Source organism: Gracilinanus agilis, chromosome 6 (assembly GCF_016433145.1).
Source record: "Gracilinanus agilis isolate LMUSP501 chromosome 6, AgileGrace, whole genome shotgun sequence".
NCBI lineage: Eukaryota > Metazoa > Chordata > Mammalia > Didelphimorphia > Didelphidae > Gracilinanus > Gracilinanus agilis.
The window spans coordinates 76,893,376-76,911,794 of NC_058135.1; the positions used below are offsets into that span (position 1 = coordinate 76,893,376).

At 34.0% G+C, this 18,419-nt stretch overlaps 1 protein-coding gene across 2 annotated transcripts in view; it reads right to left on the bottom strand.

Annotated features, from left to right (window-relative positions):
* The window catches only part of ANK2 (ankyrin 2), a 308,584-nt gene that overhangs the window by 289,448 nt on the left and 717 nt on the right, over window positions 1–18,419 (bottom strand). The window lies entirely within an intron of this gene.

Below are 18,419 nucleotides of genomic sequence, written 5' to 3' on the forward strand. Positions count from 1 at the left end.
CCTGAGCACTATATCTCAAGCTAAGAAAGAAAGATTTCTTCCTAAATTCCTTTCGACAAAGTCCTGTACATTTTTCAGTCTCAGAGCATTAGAAAAACACAGTATCTTTCTTAGCACACAGCAGGATAGAGAAGAAAGGCAATAGAGGAATTTACATTGACAAAGGCATATTATAGCCTAAGGGTGGGAGCCAATTCAACAGTCTCTAGTGCACATGAGAAAATGAACAAGTTGTGTCTACTCTTACCTAAGAAAAGCAGAAGATAATCTTTACAGAAAAGTAGGGAAGTCTCGTACCTTCTCTAGGTTCAGGTACTTATTTATAAAATGGGAATTTGATATGAGCTAACCCACTGCTTCAGATCCTATACTAATACAGTAGGGGGAAAGGAAGGCAGATTTTCAAAAGAAATAGAATCTTGAAAAGAAAATACAATGTAAACTGCACAGCAGCAGAAATGTTTTGTACAGTTCTATGTGATTGCAGAGCAACTGCTTCTATATTTTATCCTTTTTAGCAATGTGCAATGTGCCAACAGCAAACATATGCATCAGTACCCGTGTATTCCTTGAGTTCTAGTGATTCTTTTCCCATGAAGAGGATTAGCAATAACTCTTTAGCCAACAGTTGTGGATTTGAATCATATCTTAAAAGTGTCCTTCATGGTTCTGGGCCACTGGGACAAGATATAGACTGAGAAGTTCTTCTAGTTCCTTATAACAGCTATATCCAGACTTCTGTGTAGGAGTTACTCTGCTGGGTACTGATTTTGGCATCCTTTAGCAATGCAATTTTTTTTTAAATTTGAGTTCTAAATTTGCTCCCTTCTTCTGACCATTCTTCCCTACCCACCCACCTCCAAGACAGCAATCAATCTGATATGGCTTTTAAAGAAGGTGTAATCATGTAAAACGTTTGCCATGTTAGTCATTTTATGGAAGAGATCTTAAATTTTAAAAAAGAAGAAAGTGAATGATAGTATGTTTAATCTACATTTAGATTTCACCAGTTCTTTCTCTGGAAACAGCTGGCATTTTTCATCATGAGACTATGGGATTGTCTTGCATCACCATGTTGCTGAGAATAACTAGGTCATTTACAGTTGTTCATCAAAATATATTGCTGTCATGGTGAGCAATGTTTTTCTGGTTCTACTCACTTCACTTTGCATTAGTTCATGTGAGTCTTTCCAGATTTTTCTGGAATCATCCTGCTTGTCATTTTTTATTGCATAATAGTACTCCATAACTATTATTTACCACAAATTGTTCAGCCATTTCCCAATTGATGGATAATCCCTTAATTTACAATTCTTTGATACCACAAAAAGAACTACAATAAATGTTTTTGTACCAATAGGTCCTTTCACCTTTTTTTTGGATCTCTTTGAAATACAGATCTAGTTATGGTATCAATGGATCAAAAGGATATGCAAATTTTAGAGTTCTTTGACCTTAGTTCCAAAAGCAATGGAAGTTTTTAAGTATAAACTGCTATGATGCACCATTGGTACAAAACCAAAGGGTATGTTATATTTTTTAGCATTCAAATAATTACTAATTAAAGAAGTACAAATTAATGCAAATTTAGATATTCCACCTCATACTACTCCTCATATTAGCAAAGATGATAAAAAGAGAAAATTATGTTGGAATGGCCATTGGATAACTTTCACATTGATGAATCTGTTGGTGGACTTATGAATGCATACCATTCATATGGAAAGATATTTGGAATTATATACAAAAAAGCTGTTAAACAGTGTATATATATGCTTTGACCCTACTATACCACTACTAGGCTATATCCAAAAGAAATCAAAGGAGGAAAATGTCCTATACATATAAAAATATTTATAGCAGCTCTTCTTTATGGTAGCAGAAAGAAAGAAAGAAACTACAGGGATACTCATCAACTTAGGAGTAGTTATTTGCCTCAACTCCTCATATGTAAATTGATCTAGAGAAGGAAATTGTAAGTCACTGCTATATCTTTGCCAAAAACAAAAACAAAAAACAAATGGAATCATGAAGTCGGGCACAACCAAAACAACTAAACAACACAACAAACAAAAATAAGTTATTGGGTATGAATTTGATCAAATATTATTATGCTGCAAGAAATGAGGAAATTGATGATAAAAAAAGTTGTATCAACTGATGCAGAGGAAAGTAAGCAAACCAGAAAAACTATTAGTAGCACAATATCAATATGAGAAAATGAACAATTCTATTGTTTAAAATGATGAATGAAATGAGGGGAACAGAACAAAAATACATTAACGACACTGTAAAGACAAACAACTTTAAAAGCTGAAGAACTATGCTCAACACTATGGTCATCCATTATTCCAGAGAATTAAGTAAAGTTAAAAAAAATAGTACAATTTTAAAAATGCCATTTAAAGAATTTTTAAAAATGAAACAAAATTGAGAGTCAAAATTGTCATTGTCAAATAATGATACAAATACTTAATTGTAACTAAATCTAAAAGATGAAAATGTGCAGTGTAAGCATTTTACTATAGGGAAAGGCATAATATAAGTTTCCAGGTAGAATCATGGATTTAACACTTGACCAAAGCTCAGGAAAACTTGACTGACTTATTTATTTATTTATTGTGAATTTTTTTTTTCTCTGAGAGTCATCCTTTTTTTTTTAAAACCCTTACCTTCCATCTTGGAATCAATATGGTATATTGGCTCCAAGGCAGAAGAGTGGTAAGGATAGGCAATGGGGGTGAAGTGACTTGCCCAGGGTCACACAGCTGGGAAGTGTCTGAGACCAGATTTAAACCTAGGATCTCCCATCTCTAGGCCTAGCTCTCAATCTACTGGGCTACCCAGCTGCCCCAAAACCTGACTTTAAATGCTGTCTTCAACACCTACTAGGCTATGGGATCCTGGACAAGCCATTTAAGTTCTATTTGTCTCAGTTTCATCAATTGCAAAATTGGGATCATAACAGCATCTATCTCCCAAGATTGTTGTAAAGATCAGAGAGAGCATATCTGTACAGTACTTGGCACAGTGCTTGACAATTGGTAAGTGCTTAATAGAGTCTTATTTCCTTCTTCAAACTTCAATAACTAGATTCTTAGAGCACTTTAAAAACAATACAAGAGTTTATAATCATCATTTATAAGAGATGTCACAGGAAGTTTCCGTTTTGAAATAGAAATGTTGATTCTCTCCCAATTCATACTCTATAACACCAATAATCCAATTTTGTCTAGACACATAAGATTTTTCCAGTTAATATTCACTCTCCCTGAAAGATTTTCTCACATAAAATATGAGAGATACAAAGACTCTCTCAAAAGCATTAACTTGGTACTCATGGAGTATGATAGCTGGAAGGGGATGTTATAAGTCTGTTATCCCTTTATGGATGAAGAAATTGAAACCCAGAAGAGAAAGGTGAATTGCTCAAAACCGCATAACTCCTTAGTAGAAAGATTGGAACTAGAACCCAAGCTCTAGGTTCCTTGTTCAGAGTTCATTCCAATAAACCTTGCTGCACCATAAATTACACAATATTTTGAGGATAAACATGAATAGCTGAAATAGTCATTCTCATTATTACAGAATTATATTTCAGAGTCTGCAGGGATCTTAGAAACCATCAGATTTAATAAATTACTGAACAAAAAATTTCCCATCCTCTACCACATCCCTGAAAAAGCTTTTGAATGAAGTCTTTCACTGAGTAGAAGTCATTGCCCCCCTTAGTAACATATTCCAGATTTCAATAACTCTATTAGAAAATGTCTCCTTATATCCAATTGATATTTACCTCTCTGTTTCTTCTAACTACTGCCCTTAATTCTGCCTTATTGGGCCAAGAACAGTAAGTTTAAACCTTCTGTTTCATGCCAGCCTTTCAAATATTTGAATGTAATTATCCTGCCCCTCTTAATGAGTCTCCTCTGCCTCTTCCTTCTCCTCCTCCCTTTCATCCCTTTCTCCCATTCTTCCCTCTCCCTCACATTCTCTTCCTCCCTCTTCTTCTCTACCATCCCTAATTCTTCCAAATGAACTTCATATAGAGTACAGGCCATTCACAATCCTAGTTGTCTGGCTCTTTCCAATTTGTCAGTGTCCTCATTAAAATGTGGTACCTACAACTAAATACAACATTCCATACACAGGCTTATAAAGGTAGAGGGCAGGAAGATTCCTAACTTCCTAAGTCTGGACAAGATGCTTTTTTTAAAAAAATTAAGTTTATTTATTTAATTAATTGATTTCCCCATGGTTACATGATTCATGTTCTTTCCCTTCCCTCCTCCCACCCCCATCCCATAGCCAAGAAGCTATTCCACTAGGTTTTTCATGTGTCGTTGATCAAGAATTATTTCCATATTATTAATATTTTCAATAGAGTGATCATTTAGAGTCTACATCCCCAATCATATCCCCATCGAACCATATGATCAAGCAATTATTTTTCTTCTGTGTTTCTACTCCCACAGTTCTTTCTCTGGATGTGAATAGTGCTCTTTCTCAAAAGTCCCCCAGAATTGTCCTAGATCATTGCATCACTAGTAGAGAAGTCCATTACATTCAATTATGCCACAGTGTATCCATGTCTATATACAATGTTCTCATGATTCTGCTCCTTTCACTCTGCATCACTTCCTGGAAGTTATTCCAGTTCACATGGAATTCTTCAAGTTTTCTTCCTTTTAGCGCAATAGTATTCCATCACCAAGAAATACCAAAATTTGTTAAGCCATTCCCCAATCAAAGGGCATATCCTCATTTCCAATTTTTTGCCACCACAAAGAGAGCAGCTATAAATATTTTTGGACAAGTCTTTTTCCTTATTATCTCCTTGAGGTATAAACCCAGCAGTCTTATGACTTTTAAAGTCATTTGGGCATAGTTCCAAATTGCCATCCAGAATGGTTGGATCAGTTCACAACTCCACCAGCAATGCATTAATGTCCCAATTTTGCCACATCCCCTCCAGCATTTATTACTTTCCTTTGCTGTCATATTAGCCAATAGCTAGGTATGAGGTGGTACCTCGGAGTTGTTTTGATTTGTGTTTGTCTAATTATAAGAGATTCAGAACACTTTTTCATGTGCTTGTTGATAGTTTTGATTTCTTTACCTGAAAATTGCCTATTCATGTCCCTTGCCCATTTATCAATTGGGGAATGGGTTGATGTTTTGTACAATTGATTTGGTTCCTTACAAATTTGAGTAATTAGACCTTTGTCAGAGGTTTTTGTTATAAAGATTTTTTCCCAATTTGTTGCTTCCCTTATTGGTTGCATTGGTTTTGTTTGCACAAAACCTTTTTAATTTAGTGCAATCAAAATTATTCATTTTACATTTTGTAATATTCTCTATCTCTTGCTTGGTCTTAAAGTCTTTCCTTTCCCATAGATCTGACAGGTATGCTGTTCTTTGTTCACCTAATTTACTTATAGTTTCCTTTTTTATATTTGGCATTCACCATGGTGTAGGGCGTGCGATGTTGATCTAAACCTAATCTCTCCGATTCTGTTTTACAATTTCCCCACCAGTTTTTGTCAAATAATGGTTTTTTGTCCCAAAAGCTGGGATCTTTGGGTTTATTGCATACTATCTTGCTGAGGTCATTTACTCCAAGTCTATGCCATTGATCCTCCCTTCTGTCTCTTAGCCAGTACCATATTGTTTTGATGACCACTGATCTGATACTACTAGGCCACCATCCTTCACAATTTTTTCATTATTTCCCTTGAAATTCTTGATATTTGTTCTTCCAAATGAACTTTGTTATAATTTTTTCTAGTTCAGTAAAAAAGTTTCTTGGTATTTTGATAGGTATGGCACTAAATAAGTAAATTAATTTGGGTAGGATTGTTATTTTTATTATGTTAGCTTGTCCTACCCATAAGCAATTAATGCTTTTCCAATTGTTTAGATCTAATTTTAATTGTGTGGAAAGTGTTTTGTAGTTGTGTTCATATAATTCCTTTGTCTTGGCAAATAGATTCCTAAATATTTTATATTGTCTAGGGTGATTTTGAATGGAATTTCTCTTTCTAACTCTTGCTTCTGAGTTGTGTTGGAAATATATAGAAATGCTCATGATTTATGTACATTTATTTTGTATTTTGCAACTCTGCTAAAGTTGTTGATTATTTCCAGTAGTCTTTTAGTTGATTTTCTAAAATTCTTTAAGTATACCATCTTATCATCTGCAAAGAGTGATAGTTTAATCTCCTCATTGCCTGTTTTAATTCCTTCAATTTATTTTTCTTCTCTAATGGCTACTGCTAGTGTTTCTAGTATAATGTTAAATAATAGAGGTGATGATGGGCATCCTTACTTCACTCCTGATCTTATTGGGAAGGCTTCTAATTTATCCCCATTGTAGATGATGCCTGCTGACAGTTTAAACTATATGCTGTTTATTATTTTTAGGAAAGGCCCTTCTATTCCTATATTTTCTGGCATTTTCAATAGGAATGAGTATTGTATTTTGTCAAAGGCTTTTTCTGCATCTCTTGAAATAATCATGTAATTTCTCTTGGTCTGGTTGTTGATATGGTCAATTATGTGGATGGTTTTCCTAATATTAAAACATCTTCAGGATGCCTTTCTTAAGGCAACTAGGAATCAAAACATTCATCTCAGTTGATTCTCCATGCTGTTGACTTGTAAAGAGTTTGCAGTCCCCTAAAAGCAACAGATTCTTTTGGGCAAATTATCTGTCCATACAGTTAAGCTAAGAGGTGCAGAAGATAGAGTGCAGGTAAATGGCTAGTCAGGAAGATGTAAGTTTAAATCCAACCTCAGACACTCACTAGTTATGTGACACTGGGCAAATCCTGTAAATTGTTTCCCTCAGTTTCCTCAATTGTAAAATGCATTTAATAATAGTTCCTAACTCCCAGGGTTATTATGAGACTAAAAATGGCATATTTAAAAAGCACTTGGCACAATGCCTAGTACATGGCTGATGCATAAATTCTGCTTTCCTTTCATATCTTCCCCATTTTAAACTTGTGATGCTGAGTTTTTTGGATCAAATTAAGATTTTATGTTTATCTGCATTAAATTTCATATTATTAGATCTGACCCAAATTAGAGATTTTTGAACCCTGACTCTTTCATCAAGTGTTAACTGTACTTCTAAGTACTGTTTCATCTTAAACTGTGATAAGGCATGTCATCTGTGTAAAGTCATATGATAAAAAAAAGTTATACAGTATAGGGACAAACAGATCCATGGGACCTTGAACCAGAGACCTCTTTCAAACTTAACTAGTTAATAATGAATATTCTCAGGGGTCAGCCATTCAGTCAGTTTAAAATTATCTAGTCAATTTTTGTCCATCTTTTCCACAAAAAAAAAAAACCATGGCAGACTACCAGATGAAGTGTGGAAACCTAGGTAAAGAATATCTATCTCACTCTCTTGCCTAACAGTTTAGGCTCCCTGTGAAGAAAGAAATGAGGTTCATTTCTGGCATGACCTATTTTTGGAGAACCTTGGCTAGCTATTTTTAATCACCATTTTCATGATGTTTGTTAATCATTCTTTTATAACATGCCTGAGAAATTTCCCAGGACTCAAAGACAAGTATTTCATTTCTCTGTCCTTTTCAGAATCCATTCTCTTCCATTTAAAAAATTTGGAAATGGGTTTTTTTCCCTTCTCAAATCCTGCAGTATCTTTTTTCAAAATTTATTGACATATATCAACAACCAGATTAATGATTTCTTTCAGCATCCAAATATGTAGTTTATCCAGGCCATGTGACTTAGATTCATTGAAAACAGTTACTTCTCTCCTAATCTCTCCCAATTTAGCACAGTTTCTATATTTTGTTATTTTAGATACACTGAAATTAAGCTTTAAGTCAAGTGTTCCATAGTCCTTGCAAAAATACAGGGAAGTATGTTAAAAATATCTCTTATAGAGGTACCACCTCACACCTAACATGTGGGCAGATATGATAACAAAGGAAAGTAATGAATGTTGGAGGGGATGTGGCAAAATTGGGACACTAATGCATTGTTGGTGGAGTTGTGAATTGATCCAACCATTCTGGAAGACAATTTGGAATTATGTCCAAAGGATTTTAAAGACTGCCTATCTTTTGATCCAGTCATACCACTGCTAGGTTTGTACCCCAAAGAGATCATGAGGAAAAAGACATGTACAAAAATATCTATAGGCCCACTCTTTGTGGTGGCAAAAAATTGGAAAATGAGGGGGTATCCATCGATTGGAGAATGGTTGAATAAATTATGGTATCTATTGGTGATGGAATATTATTGTGCTTAAAGGAATAATAAACTGGAGGAATTCCATGTGAACTGGAATGACCTCCAGGAATTGATGTAGAGTGAAAGGAGCAGAACCAGGACAACATTGTATACAGAGACTGACACACTGTAGCACAATCTAAGGTAATGGACTTCTCTACTAGCAGCAATGTAAGGATCCAGGACAATTCTGAGGGACTTCTGAGAAAGAACTCTATCCACATTCAGAGAAAGAAATGTGTGAGTAGGAACCCAGAAGAAAAATATATGATAAACCACATGGTTTGATGGGGATATGATTGGGAATGTAGATTCCAAAAGATCATTCTATTGCAAATATTAATAATATGGAATTAGGTGTTGATCAATGATACATATAAAACCCAGTGGAATTGCTCATTGATGATGGGGGGGAGGTAGGAGAAGGGGAGGGAAAGTACATGAATCATGTAACCATGGAAAAAATTATAAATTAATTAAATTAATTAAATTTTAAAATATCGCCTTTATGCCATCATACAGCTAGTTAGAATTTCCATAATAAAGACTAAAATATTAAAATATTTAAACTCAAATTACTTTTTTTTAATTTTTTTAAATTTTAAACCCTTAACTTCTGTGTATTGACTTAGAGGTGGAAGAGTGGTAAGGGTAGGCAATGGGGGTCAAGTGACTTGCCCAGGGTCACACAGCTGGGAAGTGTCTGAGGCCGGATTTGAACCTAGGACCTCCCCTCCTGTCTCTAGGCTTGGCTCTCAATCCATTGAGCTACCCAGCTGCCCCCTCAAATCACTTTTTAATAATCAAAGTAAGATTCCATTTATGTAGACTACCTCTGCCTCACAGCTGAAGTAGTATAAAAATTAAGAATATGGACAATAAAATACATATTTTATCCCTTAACGTAATAAAAATTTGCTAATAGTTCATCTCTACATCCTGAAATTTTCAGATTTTTTCCCAAGCCATTACTGCAATATTCATAGACTACAAAAAGTACACATTCAAAATTTCATCATTAATTAATTATATAATTAAACTTAAAAGAAAATTTTAACTCCTGTATATTTACATCATTGTACAAGCTTATTGTGCTTGTAAAAAACTAATTATCCCCCAAAATATGGTAATTCTGGCCAACAAAAACATCATTTTGCTCATAAATTCAAAAAAATCTGAAAAAAAATAAATATAGAAAAAAGAGAAAGTATTTTTAAGTTATACTTTTAAAAGTAAAAACTTCATTTAATAGGTCTTTACAAATTTGAGGAAAGGGGAACCAGATTAAGAATGTTTTAACATGTGTCATTTCTCAGGGTCTCAGATACTCAATGAGAGTGTTTGGCATTTTATTAGGTGGCAAAAATATGAGTTGAAAAGTTAAATTTGCTTCTGTTCTTTTATAATGTCTCTCCATGATTTTTTTCTAATTATTCTCTGATGGTGCTACTGCTTAGGAATCTTTAAACCATGGAAGAATCTTTCATAGCCCCGTAATTATCTGTTAATTCTTACTTGGGCATTTTGGGGGACAAAATATGGAAAACTTTAGCACATCATCTTAATAGCCTCTTTAAAGGCTTCAGCCTAAAAGGAATATATTTATTTGATCAAAAAAACCAATTATTTTAAAATTACATTTCCCATTGCTAATGAAATACCACTAGTTTTCTCCAGATGCTTTTAGCCCATAAGATCTTAACAGGAAAGAGAAACCATGAAAGAGATCAACATTGTTTTTTCAATGTACTTGAAACCAGGCATCAAAATAGGGTTTTCATGCTAATAAAGAAAGCATGTCATTTGTGTATTTTCTATTTGTAACACTAAAAAACACTTACATTTGTTAATAATCATGATAATAATTATAATATTTTTACTATAGGGTTGGGCAAGACCTCTAATAAAATGTTATATTGATACATCTTCATGGCATGGAAGTGAAGTTCAATTCTCCATGTGGAATCCAAGTTTTGGCAAAGTTTCATCTTGGAGCATGTTAGGAATTTTAGAATCATCGATGATCTTTTAAAACCCTAAGATACCATTTAACAAATTGCCATTTTATGGTAGCTCAGTGGATTGAGGGTCAGGCCTAAAGATGGAAGGTACTGAGTTCAAATATGACCTCAGGCATTTCTTAGCTACATGACCCTGGACCAGTCACTTAATCCTTATTCCCTAACACTTTCCACTCTTCTGCCTTGGAGCCAATACACAGTATTGACTCCAAGAGGGAAGGTAAAGGTATGAAAAAAACTATTATTTTAAAAAGCATGTTTCAAAAGTTTGATGCAATTCTAGAAAATAGATTAAATATGAGGAGGTTTAGGATGTTTGAAACCTAAGAGAGGGATGCCTATTTGTTACTTAATACATTATATTATGTTGCTGAATTCTGGACACAACATAATAATTGCTTAAAAAGGCCTATTACTTTTCTTTCACTCAACTTATATATCATTTAAATGCATATCATCATTATGGATCTATCTCAAATTCTGTTTTGCATCAATACCTATGTCTTCTCTCTCCTACAAGACTATAAGCTCTTAATGAGCTATTTGTTATTTATTGTTTTGACTTCAACCATACCTGCCAAAGTGCTTTATACACTCTATTCTGAATGAATATATGAATGAACTTTGTAAAATGAATGACATTGTAAAAGTAAGCAAAACATAGAACAAATTCTCAGCTGAAATGTCACATACTGTTTCATAATTTAAATAATTATTCCACATTGACATGTAACAGATCATCATCAACTGTGAAAAAGCAAAAGCTAGCTCAGAAACACAATTTACAGAGAATATTTTGAAATGTGTTTCATATAAATCTTAATTTTCAGTATATGTCAACATTTTAGTGTTTCAAATACCAAATAAAAATTCATCTAATAAGAAATATTTGTCTATGAATTTAATTTTCCTAATATTTGTGATGTGATGTTAACAATAACTCAGAATAACAAATGAATGACCTAGACAAAGAAGGTCATTTTCTGTGATTGTCTACATTCTGTACCAGGAAATGATCAATTACCGCCAGACTTCTAAATTTGTTTTCTTTTTTAATTTTTAATACAAAAATGCTATTCATAATCATAAAGATGGGCAATAACTTTAACAAGTTGTTGATTTTGTAAAACAAACTGATACATCAGTGATGGAGAGAATAGAAGGAAGTATTTAAATAGCTTCTGCATTAATTATAACACTAGAAAAGAGAACTACTTTATTGATTTTTCCATTAAGAAATTTTCTCCCAATAAAATTATTTTAACTCCTTGATTTATAACCATATTATAATATTCTGGTAACATTTAACATATGGGGCAAAAGTACATTAAAGTACATATCACGATAAGAGTAGAAAACCATGGTAAGTGGAACTAATAGCTTTTAATTTCTCTATCTGGGTTTTAAAACTTAATTTTTTTTAAAAAGTAAGATATCTTTCTTTAACTTTTTTATTATCTGCACTATCCTAAAGTGTTAATTTATACTTATTCCCATGAAGTAATTGCTACATTTTTTTTTGTAGTAGGTAATTTGATAGCTCTTTGGTTTGGGAGAGTATCTGCTTTAAAGAAGAAGTCGTCCTAGCTTTGAGAAGCAACTTGGCTGAGATGTTGCCCTCACCCTGAAGATTTCCCTTACTAAACTGGGGGTAAGGAGAAGGGAAGGATATTTTCTAAAAGAGAAAACTGTTTAAGCTTTGGCTTTTCAAGATGTCAGCCACTATTTCAGAACACAGCGTGTACTTATATCTATTCCATCTATTTATTATATTATTTTGAAAAGTGTATACTTAAACCTATTACATACATCAGTGACTCTAAAGCTATGTGTTTGCATTTTTACAACTCCCAGACTACTGGAGTGAATTGATTTTTCTAGGGGATTATTCAATTATACCTCAAAATTCCACAAACTATCATGATCAATTTATCTCTAGAATAGTCAATGTAATATGGAACATTATTAGGTTTTTTAAAAATGAGACCAATTCAGAGTAGACAGTGAAAACAAGCATTTTAAATTGAAGAAAATCTAAACATTATGATTCCAAATTGGAAAACATGATGAGATTTTTCTCAGTGTAAAATTATGGTTTCATTGTTCTGTGTTAAAAAGATTTCAACTCAATCGTTTCATTTCCTCCATGTTAGTAGATTCAAACACATGATTTCTTATCAGGTGTGATTTCTTTACATATTCTTTCATAACTCCTTCCTAGAAGATTCAGTAACGTTATTATGGTCTTCCTCTGGGTCTTTTATTGTTTTATGAATCAATGACTCAATCAACAGAGATTTATTAGCATCTACTATATACCAGGATACATGCTTATTGCCAGGACAGAAAGAAATAATCCCTACTGGCAGGAAGCTTGCTTTCTAATGGGAGGAAAACAAGGACATATGAAATTAAATAGAAAATAAGAACAAAGAGAATAAATACAAAGAAATAAAATAAAAAGTAATTGTAAATGGAGCAGTTTCAAAGATCAGGAAAGACTTGATGTAGAAAGCAGTACTCGAGCTGAGTCCAGAAGAAGCACAGGATTCTATAAGACAGAGATAAGGAAGGACATTCTAGGTGAGTGCAAAGGAATGAAAATGCGAGGTCGAGAGAGGAATAGAGAGAAGGCTAAATTTGGTGAGATGATAGTGTGTAGGAGGAAGAATGATACCTAATGAGGCCAGAATGATAGGTTGGGTACCAGACTGGGAAAAGTTTTAAAAGAGTTAAATAGAGGAGATTTTGTTTTATCATAGAGGAATAGGAGAGTGATAGGAGCAGATTAGCAATTAAGGAAAATGACTGGCAGCAGTGGAGTAAATCTTCAAGGATGGGGTGAAATTTGAGGTTGGAAAACCAATTAGGAAGCAATATAAAATAAGCAAGAGTTGACTAGGGTCTGAAAGAAGGTGGTGGTTATGTGAGCAGGGAATGGATGTGAGAGAAGCGGTAAAGGTAGAAACAGTGAGATCAGGTTACGTATTAGATACGTGAGTCAAAGAACAGTGAACAGAGGACTATATAAGGATGAGCTGAGGAGATTAGAAATTCCTTCAACAGAACTAAGGAAATTTGGAAGTTAGATATATTTGGTGTTAAGTTTTGGGTATGATGAGTTTGAGATAGCTCCAGAATATCAAATTTGAAATGTCTAATCAGATGATGTGGGGGAGAGACAAAATGGAAGAAGGAGGGAGGAAGAGACTACTAGGAGAATACTGTGTGGTGTTTATGTAAGCATAGCAAGGGGTTTACCACAAATAGAATTATAACTTAAGAATCAGTATCTCTTGCAGAAGATAAAGTAAAACAGGAGTTATTAATCTTGTTTTGGGTTATAGATACCTCTGGAAGTTTGGTGAAGTCTATGAATCCTTGCTCAATATAATGGCTTTCAATGTATAATAAAATGTATAGGCTTGCAAAAGAAACCATCTCGACAGGGAAAAAGCTATTAAAATATTTTAATAAGTCTTGTGACCTGGGTTAAGAACTTCTGACCTAAGTCCAAGCACCACCAATTTTACTGATTTAACTAAAAGTCAGTTAACTAGAAAATGAAAGCATTTGTGTTGGGCATCTCCATTTCTAGCATTTCTTTACCCCATTCTCAACATTACATACAAAAGGAGCTGAATCAATTTCACCCTTCTTTTGAAAATGCACTCATGACATAGTAGATGAATGGAAATGGGGCCTCAAGATAAGGAAGCTTCAGTAAACCAAAGCTTTTCTAAGTAGAGAATTTTATTTTTCAAATATCCAGAAAAGCACATTACCTTGCACATAGCAATCAATTTCATAAATTCTGACAAGAATCATCCACTTGATTTTCCTGAGGGCAGAGACTGATTTGTTTATCTTCACAATATCAGTACTTGAAAGGCAACAGGGAAGATAGTGTATAAAGAATTGGCCTTGAAGCCCAGAAGACCTGGGTTTAAGTCTTGCCTCTAACACATATTGACTACTAAGTGATCCTGGGCAAGTTGGTTAAGTTCTCAGTCCTCTAGACAACTCTATTAAGCCTAAAGACTGCAGTGAAGGTACTTAACTATGTAGCTAGAGCCATTTTCCTCACCAGAGATTTCCTTACACCAATGAAGTCTCAGATCTAGTCCCTAACCCTGTCCACAGTGCCTAGAACATCATAACGTTTAATAAGTTTTTGTTCACTGATTTTTTAGATGCCTAACAAAACTGAAAACTTTCGCAGTATGATAGCTCTAGGGCTGATTGGTAATTTTAGTATGAAACTGTACAGAAAATAAATGAATGGAATAAAGAAAATACTTGTTTTTAACTATTTAATGTCAATAGAAATAACAAAATAAAAATTATTTCAAATTGTTACACACATGTATGGGAAAATTTCTGGTAGGAAGTAAAATAAATTTTATCTACAGGAATGGAAAGGTAGATTAGTTCCAACTGGTTATTTTGAAAAGAGGGAGTTATATTCATTCAACTAAATTAAGTTCTTTTCAAATTACTCTTTATGTTTAGACACACCCTGTTTCTCACTATTAGTGTCTGTAAAATGAGGACAGTAGCTTCCTCATTAGAAATTTGTGAGGATTGTTGAAATGTCTATTAAATATTTTAATATTTTGGAAGATAAGTACTATGTCAAAATAGATCATCATCATCCCAATGCCTTACTCAGTATTGATGGTCCAAGTAAACTCTATTTTATATAAAACTGTATTAATCTGAGAAAGCACTTTATCAGTTACCAAAAAAGAATCATTAATTTTCCTGAATTTTTTCAAGTCAGTTTTTCTAAAGTGCATTGCTCGCTTCCAAATCATAATTTAATTTTTCCAAGAAATAGCATCTTGAGATTTAGAGCTAAAATGACCTTAAGGATCACCTAGTCACAACTCTTTTATTTTGCCCAATAAGTCATAATCTTGTGAACTGGTTGATTTTAGAGATAGGGAAACTGAGGCCCAGAGAGGCTAATTAGCTTTCAACCTTACAATAGCAAAGACAAGATTCATATGCTACTTCAAACTCTTAATTAACCCTCAATATTTTACTGCCCTAAAAGGCATTAGAGAATCATAGGTTTTGAGCTGGACAGGAGCCATGTCCTCAGAAGTCTAAACACTTCATTTAAGAGTTAAGGAAACAAGATTCAAGTGGATTATTTGACCTGCCCAAGTTGTTCCAAGTAAAAAGTATCAAACATAGGATTCAAACTCAAATCTTCTGATTCTGGATCTTTTTTACACTGGAGCCCACTGGAAAAATTGGTTGCTTCAGTCCATATATTTACTTTAGGACAAAACAGACCTCAGAATCAGTGCCTTCCAAACCCTGTAGAAACCAAAGCCTCAAATACCAGGCTCAACCAAGAAAAGAATACATAGAATTTTGCTATGTGTGATACATCCACTGCCACTTTGGAGTGAATATAGAAGTATGGGTCCTGCATGACTTCGATCTGGTCTCTGAAGACTTCACCAGAACATTTCTACTAACCCAGATGCCCTGTGTGAACTCTCCCAAGACTCCTAGTATCTTAGTAGAGATAGAGATAGAGATAGAGATAGAGATAGAGATAGAGATAGAGATAGAGATAGAGATAGAGATAGAGATAGAGATAGAGATAGAGATAGAGATAGAGATAGATAGAGAGAGAGATAAAGAGATAGAGTTAGAGTTAGAGAGAGAGAGAATGAGAGAGAGAGAGAGAGAGAGAGATAGAGAGAGAGAGAGAGAGAGAGAGAGAGAGATTTCTGACTCCATATCACCATCACAGAACTCAGGACAGACCCCATTCATAGGTTACTCCCCTTCCAATCTTGTGGCTAGCAAAATCTTACCTCCTGCCCCTTATCTGTAGTTACTATTCTTGGAAAAAACCCTCTCCACACTTTTATCATCATTGAATTCAATACTATTACCATCTTCTATGTAGTAGCTTACCTCTTGGACAAACTCCTCAGCCAATTATTTATGGTTCTTAAAATACGGCCCAATTTTATCTGTATAACCCTAGGTGAGTTACTTAACCCTGTTTGCCTCAGTTTCCCAACGTATGAAATGATCTGGAGAAGGAAATGGCAAACCATTCCAGTATCTTTGTGGAAAAAAATCACCAAATGCGGTCATAAAGAGTCAGACAGGACTGAAAACAACTGAACAGCAAATAAAAATGGAGCAAAGCAACCTTTTCAAAATTGTTTCATATTAGTCTCCTCTATTTGCTTTATGTTCCAAATTAGACTACTAGTTGTGCTCCAAACTCCCATCCCCATGCATTCATGACAGTGAACCACATCTAGATTTCTTCTTCATCTCCACCTGGGAGCTCAAATAGCTTCCTTCAAAGCTCAGCTCAAGTACCACTTGCTTCATGAAGCTTTTACTGATCCCACCCAAGGTATTATCACCATCTCTTTGCTAAAATTATTTTGTTTCTACTTATCTGCATAACTACTATCTCCCTGGTTGAATGCATGGTCCTGGAAATCACAGATTGTCTTTTGCTTTTGTATCCCCAATATATGACACAATGTAGTCTGCAATAGACATCTAATTCAAGACTGTTGAATTGAATTGGCTTTGAATTAATAAGTTCAGATACAGTATTATGCCTGTAATTGTGGTTTTTTAAAAAAGAAAGGATTCTTCAATATCCTCTAGGAAGTCTCAGCCATTATTTCCTATTGGATAACTGAAATTCAGTAAGGAAATATTGATACTGTTGAATACTTCTATTGAAAGCTTTCCGTTATTATTCATCAACTCTTGAAATGTATTCATAAAAATGCTTTGAATGCATTCACCATTCATTTCAATCACTCATGTTTCCTCCTAACATCAAAATCATGCAGGCATTCATTTATTCCATACAAATGTCCCCCCCCAAAAAAAACAAACAAAACTTTAAAGAATTAATCATTTTGGAAAATAAAAAGAACCCATGCTTAAAGGAAGCAAAACCATCATTAAGTAACATTTTAAAAGCATGCTATAAATGAAGGAATGAGCATCCATTTGTCTAGAAATTACCTTCAACCAAGAAAACATTTCCTCAAAATGTTTAAAGAGAAGACAGCAGAATTAAGGAAGCATGGCTATAATTCCAAATCTCTGTTATTTTCTTCCCCTCTCAGTGCAGAATCAGTTAAATTACAAATAAAGTTTTGAGTAAGAGGAAGCTAATTCTTCTGATCCTGAGTATGGAGATGAGACATCTCAGGCACTCTATAGAAAAATAAGGCAATGGCCCTGGTTGAAACCTTTGTTTACTCTCTCTAGTAAGACAAGTGGGCTGCCTTCCAGCTTTTATACTGCTTGCCTAAGGATTTTTCTGGGCTTTAGTTTTGTTTTGCATTTTCCCCATGGTATCTATGGCTGAATCCCTGCCTTTTTTTTTCCACAAAAAGGACAGGCTTGTCTTTTCTGTTCACTATAAACATCCCATGCATGTATGCATGCATTATCTATCTATCTATCTATCTATCTATCTATCTATCTATCTATCTATCTATCTATCTGTCTGTCTGTCTTTCTGTCTCTCTATATATTTATCCATTTATCTATCCATCTATCATCTANAGTTTGTTTTCTTATGTGTTTCCTCTCCTGCAGTCCTTCCTCTGAAAAAGCAAAATGATGCTTCCTATTCCAATTTCAGTATGATGAGACTTAGAATTCTAATTTTAAGAAATTTGGAAATTCATTGAATTCAAAATAAGAGGAAAAACTATATTCACTTTCTATCCTATGCATTCTTTCTCCTGAGCAAAGCACAGGTGTTCATTTCTACTGATCTGTAAATCTCTATGTAAAATAAGCATTTTATCTCATGTTTCTTTGTTCCTCAAGAAGAAAGCATTCACTAATTTCACATTCTCATATGGAATGAAATAAAGATCTTGCAGCAGGCAAAGTTTTGGGAATTAAGAGATCAAAGATAAAGCTGATTCCAGTGAATACTAAAATCAAACGTTCCAGAAATAGAATGCTGGTTTGGGCCACTGAGGGAAAAAATCATACAATGACCTTCTGGAAAATTAATAAATATAAGGAATACTAAGCTTTTGAATTCTAATTCTGTATCACTCAACCTCAATTGTACTTTTCTTAAAATTTAGGAGTTTG